General features: G+C 47.7%; 1 long non-coding RNA gene across 1 annotated transcript; it reads left to right on the top strand.

Moving 5' to 3' along the window:
- The first annotated feature begins 548 nt into the window (after window positions 1-548).
- LOC113933934 lies at window positions 549-5630 on the top strand. The gene is made up of 4 exons (XR_003523542.2): window positions 549-664; window positions 871-992; window positions 3573-3672; window positions 5346-5630. It is a non-coding gene; the product is annotated as an uncharacterized LOC113933934 (long non-coding RNA).
- Window positions 5631-19612: the final 13982 nt, after the last annotated feature.

Genomic DNA, 19612 nt, shown 5'->3' with positions numbered 1-19612 from the left:
GATCTTGCGGAATTATGAACATCAGAGAGAATATTCTTAACACTTAGCAGAGTGCCTGGCCCGTTTTAAGTGTCCAGTAAATGTGAGCTATTATTACCCACAGATTACATAACAGGATCACACATCATTTAGTGAGGTGGGAGTTTTGATTTTGCAGGTTTAACTAGGGTAGAGTGAATTCTCTGGTTACTCTTTTCGCGTTGCACATCCAGATGGCGGGGTCTGGTGAGGGCCAGCTGGGAGTCCCGAGGGTCCCGACTGTGGGGGCGAGCCGGAGCTTGGCCTGGAGCCGTAGTTCCCGGCCCAGCCTCGGCCCCGAGGGCATCCGGCCCAGAACACACACCTTTCCACCGGGGCAAGCGGAGCCTGTAGGGAACCCCTGCCCGGCTTGCACCTTGCCGGGACTTAAAGGAGCGTGCGCTCCCGCCCCCTTGGGCACAGCCGATTGGATAAAGCCTGAACACCTGACCCAAGCTGAGCCAATCAGATTTTCTTCTTTGTGACCGTGCCTCTCGAACCAAAGGCGAATCCGCTCATTGTCTCTCTCTGGCTGGTGGTGTGTCAGGTTGGGGTGGGAGCTGTGGGCTAGAGCAGCAGTAGAACCCAGTGCTCTGTAAGACGGAGGGCGCCCAGTTGTCGGTTCCAGTCCCTTCTAGAGGCACAGGTGTATGAGTGCTTTTGTGACTTGTCACGTGTCTCTGGGTTCTTCAGATTTATGTGTCTCCCTCCCCCCCCCCAACCTTTTTCTTGAGGCCAAGTTAACTTGGTTTCTGTTTTTTTCTGTTGTTGGGGGAGGGGATGTAACCAAACCATGAAAACCCATACAGACATTGACAGTGATAAACCCCAACCTCCCTTTGATGGTTACAGAGTCACACGGGCCAAGCCCAACCCGCGGCTGTGCCCTTGGAGACCAGCTGGGACACCTCCCCTGGAAGGCGAGCCCTGTGCAGGGAAAGGCAGTCTGTCTGGGGTACTTTGGGCTGCTGAAGGTGGGTGTGGAGAGCTAGACCTAAGGGGCTTCCCCAGGGTATCGGCCCTGGCTGGGGTGTTGGTCTCCTAGAGGAGCGCTAACCAAGTACCAAGAACTGGGGGTCTGGGGCGGGGGGATTAAAGCAACACAGGTTTACTGGGTCACAGTTCTGGAGGCTAGAAGTCTGAAATCCGTGTCAGCAGAGCCACGTCCTTCTTGAGACCTGTCAGCTTCTGGGGGTGCCTGTCCATCCTAGGCATTCTGTAACGTAGAGCTGCTTTACTCACCTCTGCCACCACAAGGCGAGCTCTGTGTGTCTGTCTGTCTTTCGCCTGACATTCTCCTACGCTTGGGTCTGTGGCCCAATTTCCTTTTTATAACAACACCAGTCAGTGGATTAGGGCCCCCCCTTAATGACCTTCGTTCTACCTGTAAAGATCCTACTTCCAAATAAGGTCACATGCATAGGTGGGGGGAGGTTAGAACTTCAACATATCTTTTGGGGAGCACAGCTGAGCCCACAGCAGCTGTCCACGGAAGAGCAGTGCTGCTACTCACTGCGTGGGTTACTGTCTAGGCAGGAAAACCCAAACCACTAGGTGTTTAAAGCAGAGGGGATGGGGCACCTGGGGGGCTCGGTCGTTAAGCATCTGCCTTCAGCTCAGGGCATGGTCCCAGGGTCCTGGGATCAAGCCCCACATCGGGCTTCCTGCTCAGCGGGAAGCCTGCTTCTCCCTCTCCCCCTCTCCCTGCTTGTGCGCTTGCGCTCTCTCTCTCTCTGTCAAATAAATCTTAAAACACACACACACACACAAAGAGGAGATAGAAGATGCTGAGAAGACAAACAAGAAACCGTGACTGCCCTAGAGATTAGCAAAAGCAGAGAGCTCCTACCATGTCTAAGGCAAAGGCAGGGAGTGAGGGTCTGTGTTAGGGGCGCCTGGGTGCTGGGTCCCTCCCTAAAGTGGAAACTAGGACATGGCAGCCCTGTCCTGAGGGAGCTGGCGCCAGAGAGAAGAGAGAAAGGGAAGAAACAGCTGGCCTTCCTCCTCCTGCCGCCTCTGATCTCCCACCCAGGCCCCCGCCGGCTGGGGAGCCAGCAGACGCGGGAGCCCACCGGGATGGCCCTTGCCGCACAGAGTGAGTGAGCGAGCAGGAAGGGAAGGAGTGGAGCAGAGGGCGAGCAGAGCCTGCCCTGCTAACCAGAGCCTCACAAGAGCCTGTGAGAATTGGAGCCTAAGCAGCTGGCTCCAGGTCGCCAGCTCCGAGCCCCATCACCTCTTGGGTTTGCGCACGGGCTTGTTGCCGGGGCCCCAGTTGCTTTTCTTCCACTGTTCCCGGCTCTGCACGGATTCGCTCTCCTCTGTACTGCCCCCGCATAGACAGCCCTCTCAGTAAGGCAACCAGTGGAGGGGGAGACCTTTGGGGAGGAAAAGGGCAGACGGCCACCCATTGGGTCACCATCACCATCTCCACGCTGTCCTCCTGCACTTCGGGCTTTTTCTCTGGTCTGAGACCAGGCCTGCTCCACTCGCTCTCGTTCTGGACCAGACCTGAAAACATCTGAACCACGCTTCCCCTAACACCTTCTTTTAGCCTTGACTTCTCAACCCTATCATGACTCCTCAAGGAGGCCCTCTTTCCCTCAAAGCAGCCTGGTGTGTCCCCTTGGCTGGGATCGTTCCTCTTGCAGAATCTTCATGCATTTTCAAATTCGGGGCCTGGTGGTGTAGCCTAATGAGCCGTGTTCATGTACGGGTGGTGTTCTTCTGTTTTTCCATGTCTTTATTTCCACCGGGTTCCGGGCTTTATACTCCTTTGCTTGGGGATTTTTCCAGAGGGGAAGTAGAAGCTGAATGAAGGGCCTGCTCTTCATGTAAAACACTAACCTTTATGCCGGAAATGAAGGGGGACAGCCATGCCTCCCGTGACAGGAAGAGCAAGAGAAGCAGCTCTTGGAGAATGGCAGAGTGGATGATGGTTGGCAGTGGCTGAGCTTAGCAAAACCAGACATAAATGTAGCCAAGTGTGGTACAATGGTTCCCTAGAGCCCATTTTCTAAGAATTTGGCCTTTTTAACCATCTTAAGCCCTATATTGGCCTGGCTTCTGCCAAGAATAAGACCAAAAGATGTTAGGGGTGAGTCTGAAACACATCATGGACTGGACAACGATAACCCCTCCCCTACCACCCACGGGTGGCCGGGGCCCTTAGCCTTAGGTGCTGCCCTGCATGGGGAGGGGTGGTCTGTCTGTGTCTGAGACTGAAGGCGGCCGTGTGGCCGTGCCCGGGGAGCTGTGACTAGACCTCAGAGTGATGGCTGAGTGGTGTACCTGGGAAGCCAGCACCCACTCATGGCCTTCCCTGTTCTGCCTGCCGTCCTGAGCCCCCTTGTCCATCGAAGGCCCGAGAGCCCATAGGGATGCCTGCAGTAGCTCCCAGGCTCTTGGGACCAGAGGCCCTGAGTTCTCAGAATCCTCCTAAAAGCCCTGGGCTTTCAGGGCAAACCTACGAGCTGGAATTTCCTGCTGCTCTGGCAGGATGAGAGCTTAGTCCGCTTTGAGTTCAAGAAAATAAACAGAAATGTGTTTTTGCACAGGAATCGTGGACTGAGGTTCATGGCCCCTCGGTTGCATGTCTGACTTCCCCAGGTCCCTGGTAGCCAAGGCTGTCTGCCTCCCCTCACAGCCCAACACCTAGTAAGTGCTCCATCAATATTTGCTGGAACTAGTCAAATCTTGGGAGGGCCCCTCTCTTCTTCCTGCAGCCATGGCCTGTGGGCATCAGCCCCAGGAGGCATCAGTCCCGACTGTCCTCTAAACCCCGCTGACACACAGGAGGGGACGACTTGGGCGGTTTCTGTCCAGGCAGGCATCCCCTCCGTGGTGAGGAACGCCTCTGAAGTTGCCTCGCATCCCAGGGCTCCCTGGCCCATCCTTTGAATTTTCAAGTGCCCCAAGCTATTGTGAGTGCATTCTATGTTTATATTCCAAGCCGCTTGAATCTATGCCTTGCAAAAAAATGCAAGTTGGAAAGTTAATTCATTCCTTTATGTCAAGGTAACTGCAATCTCACCCTAATCCTCTCTTGTCAAAGACATTGCTACCATGCAGGGAGTTATCTTTTACAAGAGACACTTCAAGGTGATTTAATAACAATACTTGCAGTGAGTCACATTTTCCCTGTAGTCACCCACTCTTTGGCCTGGGAGAATAGGTTTCAAGTACAGAAGAAAGAAGGCATTTGGCTAGGCTCCGTAGCCCACTTACACACTCTCAGCCAAAGGCACACCTTCAAGAAAAGAGAAAACTCTAATGAGCACCTGTGGTAACTAAGGTACCAAAGGCATCTTTCAGAGCGATGTTATTTTTGTTGGTTTGCTTTAGGGCAACCTGTATTCATCCCGTCTCTGAAGCTTCTTAGGACCCTTAGGAATTTGACAGCTGTGGATAAAGAGGCAATTTCCTATTGAAATCAATTAATGATACCACAAATACTTACCGAGCCCCTACCACTGACTCTGAGCCCAGCGCTGATATTAGGCTTTGCCAGTGGCCCTCACCCAGCTGAGCATTTCCTGGAGTAGCTCATACTGCTGCGCATGCTCACTGTCTCTGTCCCTCCCCCCCCCCCCGGAACCTCCCCCCCCCGCACTCTTTCTCTGAGTTGGAAAACTAGAAATTTATGTCACAGATACTCCTTTTATTTTTTTGAATCTTATCTGCGCAATAAAAGGAATCGGAGTGGGTTTTTCTGATCTAACCAAACCTCGCTGCACAGTGGGAGAACGTTTGCTCATGCTTCACACTTTCTCATTCTTGTCACACACTAGATCAGCCCAAGAGGCAAAGGGCACTGGCTGGATGGTGGCTAAGCTTCAGGAGATTTGGGTAGGAAAGGCCAGCAGGTGGCCCAGTCTTGAAGACTGTTCCGCTCCAGAGGGGTGAAGTCTTCTCCCACCGCCACACCTCGAGACTCGCCATAAATGTTAGCCTCACCCTGAGAGGAAATTAGGCTAGAGAGCAATCTCAGTGGGTACTGTCTCTGAAAAGCTTACCATAATGTCTCCCTGAAAAAAAAAAAAATACATAAAGTACATTTTTAAACCAACACTAGCCAATTAAGACGAGAGGACAACTTTGCCAAGTACCAATTATTCCCTCTTCCAGGTGGAATTTTCTAGGCATGCCAGTCCTGGTATGTCTTGCCACAGGCAGATTCCCTACCCCTACCCATAAAAACCCATGCTGGCTACTCCTCATGGATTTCTTAGTGTGTTTCTTTCAACTGGATTTCTAAAACAAGGAACAATGTAATTGGCGTGTAATGACAGGTTAACAGGATTGTCTTAACAGATCCTGTGTATTTTCAGTTCAGACTTTCACCAGCCAAGATGTTCTCTGTACAGAAGAAAACCGACCCGTCAGAGCCATGAGAAGACATGCCGACCCGCGGGAGAGTTGTGACCCAGACTGAAAGAGTCAAGTTTGCATCTTGATTAGAAGAAGAAAAAAAAAAAACAAAACAAAAAACTCCTGCTGTTCTTATCCATGTGTGATGTCATATTCTGAATACGGTCATTTCAGGTATAAAATTACTTGGAGTTTGGCCACCTTGAACCCTCTGTGAAATGAGATGGGAGAGAAGAGAATTGAAATCGTTGGAGGCTTGAGCCGTCGGGGCTAAACTTTCAAAAGTTAGAAAAACAAAAAGCAAGAGCGGCTGCCTTGTGCTGACAATCAGTCTCCCCCATTCCCCCCCCCACCCCCACCATTGGCTTGCCTTGGCTGGACCGAATCCTCTGTCATAACAGAGAATCTAAACTACCAGCAAAGCACCCTTATGCCCGGGAGCCATTCCAGGGAAAACAGAGCAGAACATTTGAGCCTGGGATACTTACCCAAGTCCCCTGTGGCTCTGAGGCTCGGGGGCTCTCTGCATGAGGTCCTTGCAATCACCAGCCACAGTCCTGGGGCCGGGGGGTGGGGGGGGGTGGGGGGGGTGGGGGGGGTGGGCAATCTCCACTCTTGCCTTCCAGGAGTGGGGGTCCCTCCCTCCCTGTGACCTTTGTATGAGCTAATGATCCCACCTGAAGTGCACAAACACGCCTCCTGGGGTCTCCAACCAAAGACAAAAGCTTAAGCTGAAGGAACCTTGTGGGTTTTGTTAAGGCCCGATTGGACGTCTAGGAGTGGCACCCAGGCGTGGGTGCGGCCGGGGCTGAGAACCACTGGTTTAGCTTAAAACAGTTGCCTTGGCCTCCCCAAATAGATGAGTGACCAAGGCACCCCATCTTCCAGATGAATGATGCAAATAAGTGCTCAGACAAGGTGCTTTTGGTGTCCCTTGGGGGTGGTGGCAAGACAGCTGGAGAATGATGGTCCCGGGGTGGGGCCAGAGACCGCCAGGTGCTAGACACAGCATTCCAAAGCAGATGCCGGTGCCGCAAATGCACACGAATGGGGGAGCCAAAGCCAGATCTTTGCCATCAGATAGAAGTGTAGGACCCAAAAAGGAAGCCCAGAGAAGGAAAAAGGAGGACCCAGAGCTGGGCTTTCAGAAGGCAGGGGCAGCAGTGATTTATATACCAGAAGGAAGCTGGATTCCACGCTGCACGTCCCATGGGAACACCACCGTGACAGACCTTCATCCCTGGGCGTCCCTGCCCTCAGCTCTTTGGCTGGTTACAGTCTTCAGTAGCTTTAGTTTGGTCCTGTGTAGGAGAGGCAACTTGGTGGCGGTGGGGGGTGGGTCGCAGCCTTGAGTTCAGATCAACAAACATTGGTATCTGTTGACTGGACATCAGTTCCTGGGATTTCAAAGCACTGGGCATTGAGGCAATACAGGGATAATGGAAGAGAAATCTAAACCGCTCTGGGAAATCCAGGACGGTCGCTGAATTAGTTGGGGTTCTCCAGAGAAACAGGACCAATAGGATATAGATCGACATCTAAGAGGAGATTTATTATGAGCTTTGGGTAATGTGACTGTGGAGGCTGAGCTCTGTCACAATATGCAGTCTACAAGCTAGAGAACCAGGAAAGCTGGTGGGTATAACTCAGCCTGAGTCCAAGGTGTGAGACCCAGGAGCTCCAGTGTCCAATATCTGAAGGCAGGAGAAGTTGGAAACGAAACTTTGGGCTTGTTCTGACTTTCTGTTCTCTTTGGGTGCTCACAGAGTTGGATGATGCCCACCCACATTGGTCTAAGGGAGGATAGCATCTTAATCAGCAGACGGGGTAAAGCTAATTTCTTCTGGAAACACCCTCACTGACAGTTCTCTGGGTTCCCTCAGCCCGGGTCAGGCTGACACATAAGATTAAGCCACCATAGTCACTGTGCTTCCATACCTCAGAGAGGCATCTTGGGTAACCAGAGCTTTGGGCTTTGAAGCTTTTGCTCCTGCTTGTGCTCCTCATGCGTGACCTTTCCCCTGGAGCTGGTTCTGTCACATGTTGAAGACGGACCTGGCTTAGGTTTGCTCGTGCATGAGAAAGGATATTTGGCTTCCACTGGATGAATATTTGGGCTTCCACTCCAAATTTTCTTTCCACTCCTTTCACGTGTCTTTCTGAGAGAACAACTTTGGATTTTCAAAACAGAAACAAAAGCTTCACACCTTTGCGCCACAGAGGTGGGATCACATCCTGTGCTCTTGAGCTTTCCATCTGGACTCTTGACCCCAGCAACCTGGAGGCTTCAGTCCAAACGCCCTACCACCAAAGGAGGGCCTGTGCTGTTTGTGGACCTTGCTCTAGCAAATTTAGAGTAACCCAATCCCACTTTTCCTCCGCTGAGCAACATTTACAACTATCACCTTAATTAATCGTGTTGAATCTTGGGTACTGGGTTCCCTCCATGTCCAAGTTTAGCAGCCCCCATGAGCTGCTTAGTCCTAGTTGCATATTAGAATCTCTTGAGAAGCTTGAAGAAGTGCTGGTACCGGGCACCCTACCACTCAAGATTCTGATTTAATTATGCTGGAGTGGGCCATGGTGGTGGTATTTTTTTGTTGTTGTTTTAATGTTTGCTAGACTTCTTACTATTTCAGCCAATCACTGCTAATTATTTTTAGCGAGTGAGTGCTTATAACCAATCTCCCGGCCCGATTAACAGCAGCTCCTACATTTCCTCCTTGATACTAATTAACAATTAGTCATCTCCAATTCCCTACACGGATGTCTGAAGATTGGGGAACTACTTTGACAAATGCAAGTCTTTTTAAATTTTTTAAATTTTTATTTATTTTTAGAGAGGGGGTGGGGATGGGCAAAGGAGAGGGAGAGAGCGAATCTTAAGCAGGTTCCAAGCCCAGAGAGGGGCTCAATCTCACAACCCTGAGATTGTAACCTGAGCCGAAATCAAGAGTTGGATGCTTTAACCAACTGAGCAACCCAGGAGCCCGGGAAGTCTGACATTTATAATGAGACTAAGATGCACCAGCTGTTCTTTCTGAATCTGTTCTGAGAGGGTTCTAAGAATTTCCCACAACACTGAAGGTTAGTGGCTGAGAGCTTACTGACTTCAAAAGGAGAGAGGGTATGTGTGACGATGGGGCACAGTTGTCCTTGCCATCTTCCAAGTACTACCTGCTATCCTCAAGTTTACTGAGCCTAAAAGTCTTAAGTCATAGAAGCAATGTGTGCAGCCTTGGTCATCAACGTATTTTCAACTTCAGAAAAATCTACTCCCAAATTTTGCCACATTTTCATTCTAACAAATAAGAAACTGTCGAGTGTCTGGTCTGCTTGGATCTTTTTATCTCAAGGAATATTAAAAAATGCTTATGTCATGGGTCAGGAGAAGAAATGGTGAGGATTGGATTCATTCCAGACTCACTTCCAGTTTCCCAGTGAACTTTGGATATATGCTGTCTCCTGATACTTGTAATTTAATCCTGATAATAAAAGGGGGAAGGGGGACGTCGCCACCATGCAGGAATATCTCAGGACCCTTTCATCCCAGAGTGAAAACACCAGGTCCTAATTCTAAGACACTTCCCAGACTGAGGTGTGCCTCTGAGGTCTTCAGTACATTTTGTCTTGATCTTTGCCAACTTCATGATCTGATTTTTACTGGCTGGGTCTGTTTCCTGTCTCCCTCCCATGAGGTCCTTTGGGGCTGAGGCTGCGTCTTCTAAATATATCCGATCGGACACAGAGTAGGTACTCAAATGTGTGGCAATAAATGAGTGAACAAATGAAGAATCCATTCCCCCAGAGCTGGCTGGGAGTAGTCTGGTTGGAGGATGAGAGGGAAAGGTCAGGGCTGTGGGTACCCTGCGCAGGGGCAGGCTCCTGAGATTTATTGCTCGGGCTTCTGCCTCCATCTGTCCACCGTTGTGCTGCCGGTCAATATCGGTAGTTGTTGAATAACATTCATTTATACATTATTTAGTAGGGGCAATCAGTCAAAGTCTCCATGATTGTGGCCCGGCTTTTTCAACTTGCCTCTTATCTGTAAACACATTTCCTGAGCTGCTCTATCTTTTCATCTTGTCTAGGTGATCTATAGCAATATCCCAGAACCTGCCTATTTTCTCTTTAATCCCCTGATGGATTATAAATAGCCTGCGCTCAAACTTCCCAAAGCTTTGAAGGCAAATTCCTGCTTTCTGAATTCCTATCAGTCTCTTGCTCCACACTCAGACCCCTTCAGGAGACCGCCCTCCTTCCCCAGGGCAGACAAAGCCTTCTACACGTCTCTGCCCTCATGCTAACGTAACACTACGGCCAAGGACCAGGGCGTGGACCGACAGCTGCGAATACACACATCGCTCACTGCTTCAAACACCTAACAGAGGTGATTAATGAAGAGAAATCTAGCATAAAAGAACGGCAGGGGAGAATGCAAGCAAAAGAGAACAATAAGTGACCGGAAATGGGAAGGGGCAAGAAGGGGTAAATGAACAGTGGGGCGGTGGAGAGAGCCAGGTTTACGCTCTGTCTCTTTAAAACGCTGCACATTTGCTAACCCACCTAAGTGTGTGTGTCCAACCGCCTCTGTAGTAAACGCTGTCTTAAGAGACAAAAATGGCCTGGGAAGAACGCAGCGCTCTGATACCTTCCGATCCTTTTTATTCTACGCACAGAGAAAAAGAACCCCATTGCCTGACTTCCTACATTTCAGAGAAATTCTTCATCAAGGCACATAGTGGATCCCGGGACCCACCGTTTTCAAGGGCTCCCTTTAATGAACACTTCGGGATGTTCACTTAGGACAGGAGTGAGCTGCCAAGATTCACTCCATCCTCCGCTTTTAAAATTCACTCACACTGCAGACCAGAATCCTCTCCTCCCCTGCTCCCTGTGGCTGCCTCCCAAGCCAGAGATTGAGCAGCCAGGTTGCCCTGCCCTGAGCTCACTTCTTCCTGCGTATTCATTTTCAGTCTCCAGTTAGTGCCTAATCCATTAAAAAGCACTTATTCTAGCAAACCTCTTGAGCAAGCGCTAATCTGCTGTTTCTCAGCATAAAATCTGTGGGGCTTAGCGGATGGGGTGGTACTTAATGAATGCAATCTCTACAAAGCCATCAGCAGGAATGCACACAGGACCACCTCAGCTTTCTGTGGGCATGTTCCGAGCGGCTCCCAAGGCATCCTTAAACGGGTACCGTTTTCAGCCACCGACCTCTAAGCAGCCAAGTCTTCTCCACAATGAATGCCCCTTCCTGCCCCTATAAGGGAGTAACCCCTACTGGAATGGAGTGAACAACCTTTAGAAGAACAAGTCAGTTTCTTAAGATCTAGGGCCATTCATCTGGAAGACCCCAAACTTTGTGAATATGTTTCCAAAGACCTGATGCTTTGAGATTCTAGGCCCCTCATCCCTGGAACAAACATTTATATGTTTCGTGTGGGTTTTCTTGGATTATCTCGTTGAATCCACCCCAAATTCCAGAATGATTTTTAAAATAGCAGTCAGGTGATGACACTCATCTGTACAGAACTCTCCAGTGGCTTCCTGTTTCACTCAGAGGAAAAGCCAAGTCCTCGCTCCAAGCCATAGTCAGGGCCCTGTGGTCTGACCATGTTGCCTACCTAGCTACCCTTCTGTATCTCCAATCTACCTGTGCTGGTCTTCACGGTGCTCCTCCGTCCCCTTGTCACATCACTTGTCCTGCTGACTGTCCCTGGTCTCTGTTCAAATGTCGCCGCCTCCACGGGGCCTTCCTTGGCCATCAGATATCCATAGTAGCCCACCTCCACCCTATCTTCCAGACCCTGTTTACATGTTCTCTATTCCAGCCCCACCCACAGCCTGTTACCTATTTATTTACTGTCTCCCCCCGATAGAATGTAGCTGCACAAGGTTGGGATTTTGTTTTGTTCACTTCTGAATCGCCGCAGTCTAGAACAGTGTTCTCAATAAAACATTCTTGAGTAAATAGATGAATAGTCAGGCAGTATGCTTGTTACCTCCATTTTACAGTTGAAAAAGGAGTTTAGGGTAGCTAATGAACTTCTCTAAGGTCATGAAGCTATGCCAACAGTACTAAGGGCGTACTGACCCCCCTTTCCACGCTCAAATGCCTTCGAGGGATATATTTTTTCTAGGTTCATTCATTTGAAAGTGGTTTTGACCAAAAGAGGAAGCAGAGATAGAAGATAACAAGAAACCAGTGAGGGAGCCGGGTTTGGGGCCTGCTGTGTGATCTCATACTTCCTTCAAACTCACCTCTGAGGTTCTCCTCTCCTTCCTCTTTTTTTTTTTTTTTTAATTTTTTCTTATTTACTTAAATGATCTCTACACCCCACATGGGACTTGAACTCACAACCCAGAGATCGAGAGTTGCATGCTCTTCCAACTAAGCCAGCCGGGCACCCCTTCACTCACTCCTTGCTCTTGACATGGATCAAAGTCCATCATTCCTTACTTCACCAAAGTCAAGTGAAGAGAAGACCACATAAATTTTTTCCAACAATTTGAGGAACAATTTGTTGTTGTTACTTGCAAATATTTTGAAACCATTTACTGGATGGCATCTTCGTAGGAAAGGAAAGCTTATATAAAATGAGACAAGCCAACCTCAATATATGCTAGAGTCTGTAAGCTCCTACGGGGTGGACACACAGTTAGGGAAGACCATGCAGCAAGATGGTGAGGGCATTATCTGGCCACCAGCCAACAAGGAACTGAGGCCCTCAGTCCAACAGCCTGTAAGGCATTGTGAGTCCTCCCACAACCACTAAATGAACTTGAAAGCACATCACACCCAAGTGGAAGCTTGATATAATCATGGCCTCGCCGGCATCTTGACTGCTGCCTTGTGACAGACCTGAGCCAGAGGACCCAGCTAGGCCACACCTAGATTCCACAGAAACTGAAAAATACATGGTGTGTTAACCTGCTAAATGTTGGGGTTATTTTGTTACACAGCAATAGGTAACTAACACAAGTGTGAGATGTGTGTAGCAGAGGTTCACACTACAAGGGTCAAGAGAGCACAGAAACTTGGAGTCATAGGCATGTAGGATGTACACTGTGGAGGACAGGATTATGGGACCCTACTTAACAATGCAAAGTTGTTCATGCTGTTCTCACCCACAATAGCTGTCTACCTAGCCAGTGGATAAAGCCCAAGTTTCTTGGTCTGGCAACAAGGACTGCCATCATCTGGCCTCTGCCTCCTTCTCCAGTTTCATCTCCTGCTTTCCCCCTCCCTGCCCCCTATCTTTGAGTCATGCCGAGCTACACATACTTGTTCTAAAACTGTTCTTTGTCTATGCCACTCCTCCTTCCCAGAATGCCTTGCTGTACAGGCTTGGTTTCATGCCACCCTGATACTGTGGTACTCCATGCAAACCCCCATACCGGCCTCTCCAGTGACTCTCTCATCCCCCACACCCCCATCCCGCAACCTTTGATTTTCTTGTCTAGCACCCCTCTAGCTCTAAGCTCTCTACTGAGCCTCTTCTTCAACTTGGTACCTCAGAGGCTGTTCACAGGCTGAAAAATCACTGAGGAAAGAAAAACCATGGGATGGACTTGCCAGGACAACAAACAATTATTTATTGGTTTTACTGTATTTGATACCATGCTGTTGAAATAATAATAGAGCAGCTTACAATAAAAAGACCCATATTTAAGGTCAGGGGCCCACAAAATCAAAAGCCAGATTGGAAGATGAAAAAGCAAAGCCTCCAAACTGCAGGTATATTTGTCACAGCGGAGGATTACATTTCACTCTGCCCTTAGACAAACAAGAAAATTCTAGAACTATTAATTTGCCTATACCTTGCACTTTGCTCATGTTGAGAAATCCATTAAGAGAATGGGTTTCACAAGGTTTGTCACAATTCAGGTTCCCATCCTATGTATCATTTCTTTTCACCGATATTCAAATCACTTGAAAGAAAGGTCACCGGGTTTCATCTTTATTCAACAAACCAGAGCAGCAAGGAGCAACTATATACCGACCCTGTGACAGACACTGCAAGGCACCCCAGACTGCTCCTGGTTGTTGATTTAAAAAATCAACATCTAATGTTAATGCCTTTCAAGAAATCTGTCTTCCTCTCCACTTGCTACCACCTGAAATTGACGGGCTGACCCAGAGTTAGATCAACATAGGGATCCCTCAAGCGGTGAAACCAACCATCTTCCTCATAAAGAAATGCTGAGGGAAGAAGGTAGCAATGACACTATGTTAGAGAAAATGTCTTTCTTACAAGGTGTAGCCTATCAGATGGAGATACTTGATGACTCTTTTTAAATATCTTTAAGTCAGTGGCCCCTTAGCATGGATGCCTTCCATTTTGAAGAAAGAAAATACTGATGATTTAAACAGTTCAGCAAAAATTTGTTTCCATATAATGGGCTTATTGTCATGAGGGATTTTCATGCAACATCAGTAATGAGCCTTGGAGAGAAGGCTTTGAATCCTAAGAAAGAAGAATGACTTAGGGACACCTGGGTGGCTCGGTCAGTTAAGCATCTGCCTTCGGCTCAGGTCATGATCCCAGGGTCTTGGGATGGAGCCCCACTGAGGTCTGCTTCTCCCTTTGCGCCTCCCCGCTCTTGTGCTTTCTCTCAAATAAAATCTTTAAAAAAAAAAAAAAAGAATGACTTAAAATAAAATTCTATTCATGCTTACTATCACTTTTGGTCCACAGAAGAGAATATATCCAAACCTAAGCCGAAATCTCTGCTGGGTTGACTTATGACCTAAAGGAACTCTCAGACCATGGAGACTCCTTGCATGGCAAATGACTCTGAGTTTTTACAAATCAGTTGGGTGTGAGGACATGATCGATGGGTTGATGATTTGACTATGTAGTGTGCTGAATACCACCCGTAAAGAGGACTTGGATGTCTCTGGACAAAAATTCTTGCACCTGAAAATCCAAACGGTGAGTCATATGGAGGCTAACAAAGCTACTATATGCCACTGAAGGGAGAAGGTGAAATAATTTCAGGGAAACCATTTTTGGACCTTGGTTACTAAGCAAAGACATGAGGAAATAATGCATTCATAACTTTATTCTTTTTGTTTTAGTTTATTTTCTTATACCAGAATTGCTAACAAATTTGATTATATAAAAGAAACTTTAAAAGTTTATACTGGGTGCAGGTTGGCAAAATCAGAACAGACTAAAGACTTCAGTGGCAACATCTTGTCTCCTTCAGGGAAATTTCGATTGGTGCATTCTTAAGTACTTCTGGGTTATTTTTATCCAGATGGATTTGCATCTGATTTGCCTCTTTCTATGCATAGCTCTTTGGAACACCCTTCCCCCTTTCTTACTGATAACTTAACACATGACCTAACAGGGAACTAACATCACTTTCCAGGCAGCCCTCAACCCACAGAGAGTCAGGATAATCACTCAGGAACAAAAGTACTCAGTGCTACTTGGGAATGCCCCATCCCTTGTACACCACCAAGCCACCCCAGGAGTATTGGCCCCAAGGGCAAATCAGCCAGATGTCAGGACTGAGGGTAGGTGTGTGGGCTACACTGCTCAATGTAAGTAAAGGCACAGCTTGAAGTCATTTGCCTCAGAATCCTAAATGGCTATGCAGTGTCTCCTCATCTGGAGTACACGCTGGACCTGCAGCATTTTAGGCCCAGGCCCCAGAGTCTGGGTCAGGAAGCCTGGGCTGGAGATGGGGCCCAGGAATCTGTATTCATAACAAGTGACTGGTTAGCATCTTGGCCTCCTGGGAAGCAGAATTAGGATATCTGAAAGTGCCAGAAGATTGATACTAACACTGTAGCCCCCAAACCTGGGGGCTGTATTAGAATCACCAGAGGAACTTTAATAATTGGGAACTTTAATAATTCCCCTGCTCTAGGCCTACTGAATCAAAATTGCTAGCGGTGGGACCTGGGACTTAATTTTTTTACGCTCCTACCCTGGCTGTACATCAGAATAATCTGAGGGGCACTGAAAAATCCCAATATCCTTGGAGCGCCTGGGTGGCAAGGTCAGTTAAGCGTCTGCCTTCAGCTCAGGTCATGATCTCAGGGTCCTGAGATTGAGCCCCGCATCGGGCTCCCTGCTCAGCTGGGAGCCTGCTTCTCCCTCTCCCTCTGCCTGCTGCTCCCCCTGCTTGTGCTCTCTCTCTCTGACAAATAAAATATTTTTTTAAAAAATCCCAAGATTCAAGGCCCTGTGCAGAAAAATTGAATCAGGGGGCACCTGGGTGGCTCAGTCGGTTAAGCGTCTGCCTTTGGCTCAGGTCATGATCCCAGGGTCCTGGGATCGAGGCCCGCATTGGGCTCCCTACTTGGTGGGGAGCCTGCTCCAAACAAAAACAAAGAAAAACTGAATCAGGGACCTCTGGAAGAGGGGTAGCTGGTCCAAGCCCCCTAGGTAATGCTCACGAAACCAGACCACAGCTCAGCATCCGGGAACCACGGCCTGAGATGGTGTACGATGGAGCTGAGGTCACCGGGTTTCATCTTTATTCAACAAACCAGAGCAGCAAGGAGCAACTATATACCGACCCTGTGACAGACACTGCAAGGCACCCCAGACTGCTCCCGGTGCATTTGCTTGAAGTTGAACTATTTATTCAGGGCTATCCTTGAAAAAGCTTGTGAAACTCAGATCAGATTAAGTTTGCCATCAGCAATGGGAATAAGAAGGCTGAGAGCCCGGAAAGGCTGTTCGGTCTGCCTGCCAGCAAAGGATTTCCATATAGCTTCAAAGAAGTTCTAACCACATGATGACATTGTTGCTCGGGAGTAAGAAGTCTCTATCCCAGCAAAATGGAAAGGAGATCCTGTCGCCACAGCTGCTACATTTTCACAAGCTCTTCAAGAGAGTGGTTGGCACATGGTAGGCACTCAATAAATATCCGTTGAACGACTGACTGAATTTCCATCACCGCAGCTAAAACCTTAAATAACCTCCTAAGGTAGCTCACTGTGGAGTTTTCCCCAGTTTCTGAAAAAACTCACCACCACAGTCATCATCACAATAGGACACCATGAACAACTGGAACTAGTAGGAAAATTGCTTTAATGTTTAATGTGGGGCAAAGAAGTTCTACTGAGCAATTTAAGGAGGCTTTATTTATATTTCCCAAATGATGGGTATTTCAATACTGGCATCTCCCCATCTGTGATAGGCACAATCATGGCCTCCCCAAGATAATGACATCCTAATCCCTCAAACCTGTGACTATATTACCCTAAATGACAAAGGGGCAGCTATGATTATGGTTAGTTAAGGATTTTGAGATGAGGAAATTATCCAGGATGATCTGGGTGGTTCAAAGGTAATTACAAGACCCATCAAAGACGGAAGGAGGAGGCAGAAGGTCAGGGTCAGAGGGAGATTTTAGGAAGCCACACTGATGGCTTTGAAGGAAGAAGGGGCCACAAGCCAAGGAATGCTGGCAGCCTCTAGAATCTGGAAAAGGCAAGGAAATTGATTCCCGCCCCCTCCCCTGCCCCACCCCAAGAACCTCTAGAAGGATTGCAGTCCTACTGACACTCTGATTTTAGCTCCCAGAGGCCCATTTCAGACTCCTGGAGAGAGAGAAAAAAAATGTGTTGTTCTAAGTCACCAGTTTGTGGTCATTTGTTATAGGAGCAATAGGAAGCTAATACATCACGCCATTATAAGGGAAAAAATACAGGGACTAAGAGTAGCATTTCACCATAGTGAGGGCTGCACTGGGTACCTGACAAAGTGACATGGCCAACAATACCCCATCGAAAGTGTGGAATGCTTTTAAAAGAGCACGTTGCTGAAATAAGAGTTTTGGAGATCTTTGCTGTAAATCAAATCACAGGATAACAATGGTCACTTCTCCATGGCATACACGCTTGCCTTAAAAAAAAAAAAAATCATTCTAAAGGTCTACATGGTAATAGATTAGAATGTCTGGCTAACCAAGGTCACAAACCATTGCTCACTCCAGGTGAAATGGCCAACATTAGCAAGAGCTGGCCTCCCATCCAAATACCCCTCACCAAAATGGCAAGCCACAGTTGTGTAAGGACGATGATGCTTATGCTGTATAATGACCACCTTCAGAAGATGTTATGAAGTCATGTTTGGAAGGGCATGCTGTCCGCCTGTCCTTGTATGACCCAGGACACTCACTCATGGCATGGTTGTATAGGATTGTAAGTTTGCAGCCTTGCAAGTGGTTCCCAAGGGCCTGGAACCTATGACTTCAGGTTTGCCAATGTTATCACTAGCAACTGAACTCACCAGGTAGAAATGTGTTCAATTCTGTCTTATGTGACCTGGATCTGAGGCCAAAAAGAGACCTGGAAACTGTGATGTTTTACTTCTGGTTTCATTTCCTACCCATGGGCTGAAAACACTTTAAAGGTAGCAGTTGGTTACATAGCTGAGGACCTGCAAGAAGGTATACATGAAGATGTCCAATAACCGTGGCTGTGAGGGTAACGGACATGCTACAACAAGCTGACAATTAGGAGGAAGACACTTGAGGCCGAATGGCAAACAGCACCAGGACACTCTCATGTGTTGGCAAAATCCTCCACCAAGAGAAGAGAAGATTCTCATCAGCCTCCAACAGCAGAAGTCAAATTCACTACCATGTACTGAGTACTTTACTATAGAGCAGGCACAGTGTGCTGAGTGCTCTCCAAACATCCAATCTTCTCAAAGCCTTCAAACAGAGGTACATTGTTCAGTCCATTTCACAGATGAGAAAACAGGTTTGGGAAAGGTCAATTTACAGAGCTAGGAGTGGCAGATCTGGGATTTAAAGTCAAGCTTTTCTGTGTCTGATTTTTGTCATCACACTATACATTACCTTTAGTAGCAGACTAAGACATAATTTTGGAGAAAGAGAATGACGTCAATGTAAGGCAAGAGATTTATTCATTTATTCAACATTTTTTGAGTGTTTATCCATGTGAGAAATTGTGCCCACCTCAGTTGGGACCATTAAAATATCAAAGGATATCAGGTAGCAGGACCTGGAGACAGAGTGGAGAGCAGCAGAATTCCAGAACATGCTCCACCAGTGAGTGAGAGAAACTGCCCACTGAGTAGCTCCAGCAACAGGCTGTTCAGAGTGACGCCGCAGGTGACCATGAAGAGGTAGCAGCCCCAGCCTAGATGTCTGTTATCCTGTGCAGAAAAACACCACACCCTCAACAGGCAGTAGGCTCTGGGAACGAGACGAGGGACCCAATACAAGGAATGGGTCCTCCCTGCACAAGCTGTAGAAAGAACCGATGGCTCAGGTGGGGACAGTGGTGGGGACGTGAGGTATGGCCCAGGGACCCCTTCAACTACCAAGGCTCCTGAGCCACACTGAAAATGCCCTTTACAGTCTGGATCCTAAGGGCCTGCCCCTACCTTGAGAGACTCTCCTATCACCAGAAAGAGCCCAACGCAACCCCCTTTATTATTATTGTGCACATACCTAAGTGATAAAGAAATGGAAGGATGGATTTTCAGTTTGGCATGTTCCAAAGTATATTCTTTAAAAATAGGGTGACCGCATGTCCTAGTTTGCCAAAGACAGCCTGGGTTTGCTCATGTTGTCCCGGGATAATTATTAAGTGTCCCATTTCATTCTCAAAAATGTTCCAGTTTCAACAATAAGCTAAATGGTCACCTAACCCAGAAAGCCACTTCTGGGGATATTAATAGCTATGTGCTCCTTCTCTGAACCTGTAAGCTCCCAGTCTACGTTACAAACCTCAAATATAAACTGTTTTGATCAAGGAACTTAAAAGGAAAACCGCTGTTATCTTGTGTAACTACTGTTGTGTGATATACACTTTGGGCAATACTGCATTAAATAAGGTTAAACAAGTTTGGTTGTTGTCAGAACATAGGGCTTCCCCAGAGATTGAATACAGTAGCATGTCATGAACATACAGTGGAGGGTCATTTACTGTGCAGTTTTGCCAAACTTAAAACCTTTTTTCATGACATGTCTTAAGAGGTGAATGTTTACAAAATGCTCCCACATTTTTGTTCAACAAATAGGAGTGCTTAGTGTCTAGGAATTGTTCTAAGGCCTAGAGAGCCATCAGTGAACTCGAAAAGTCCTTGTCCTCATGGGGCTTACATTCTAGCGGGGAAGACAGGTAATAAATTTGTAAACAAATATTGTAGTATGCAAACCAATGACCTATCACCCAAGTGATTGACGGTCAAAATAAAAATCACAGCCTCTGCCAATTGAGTAT

The sequence above is a fragment of the Zalophus californianus genome, chromosome 13 (assembly GCF_009762305.2).
Source record: "Zalophus californianus isolate mZalCal1 chromosome 13, mZalCal1.pri.v2, whole genome shotgun sequence".
Taxonomy (NCBI): Eukaryota; Metazoa; Chordata; class Mammalia; order Carnivora; family Otariidae; genus Zalophus; species Zalophus californianus.
Note: the sequence above shows the minus strand (reverse complement) of the source record. Positions and strands in the feature narration are given on the sequence as shown.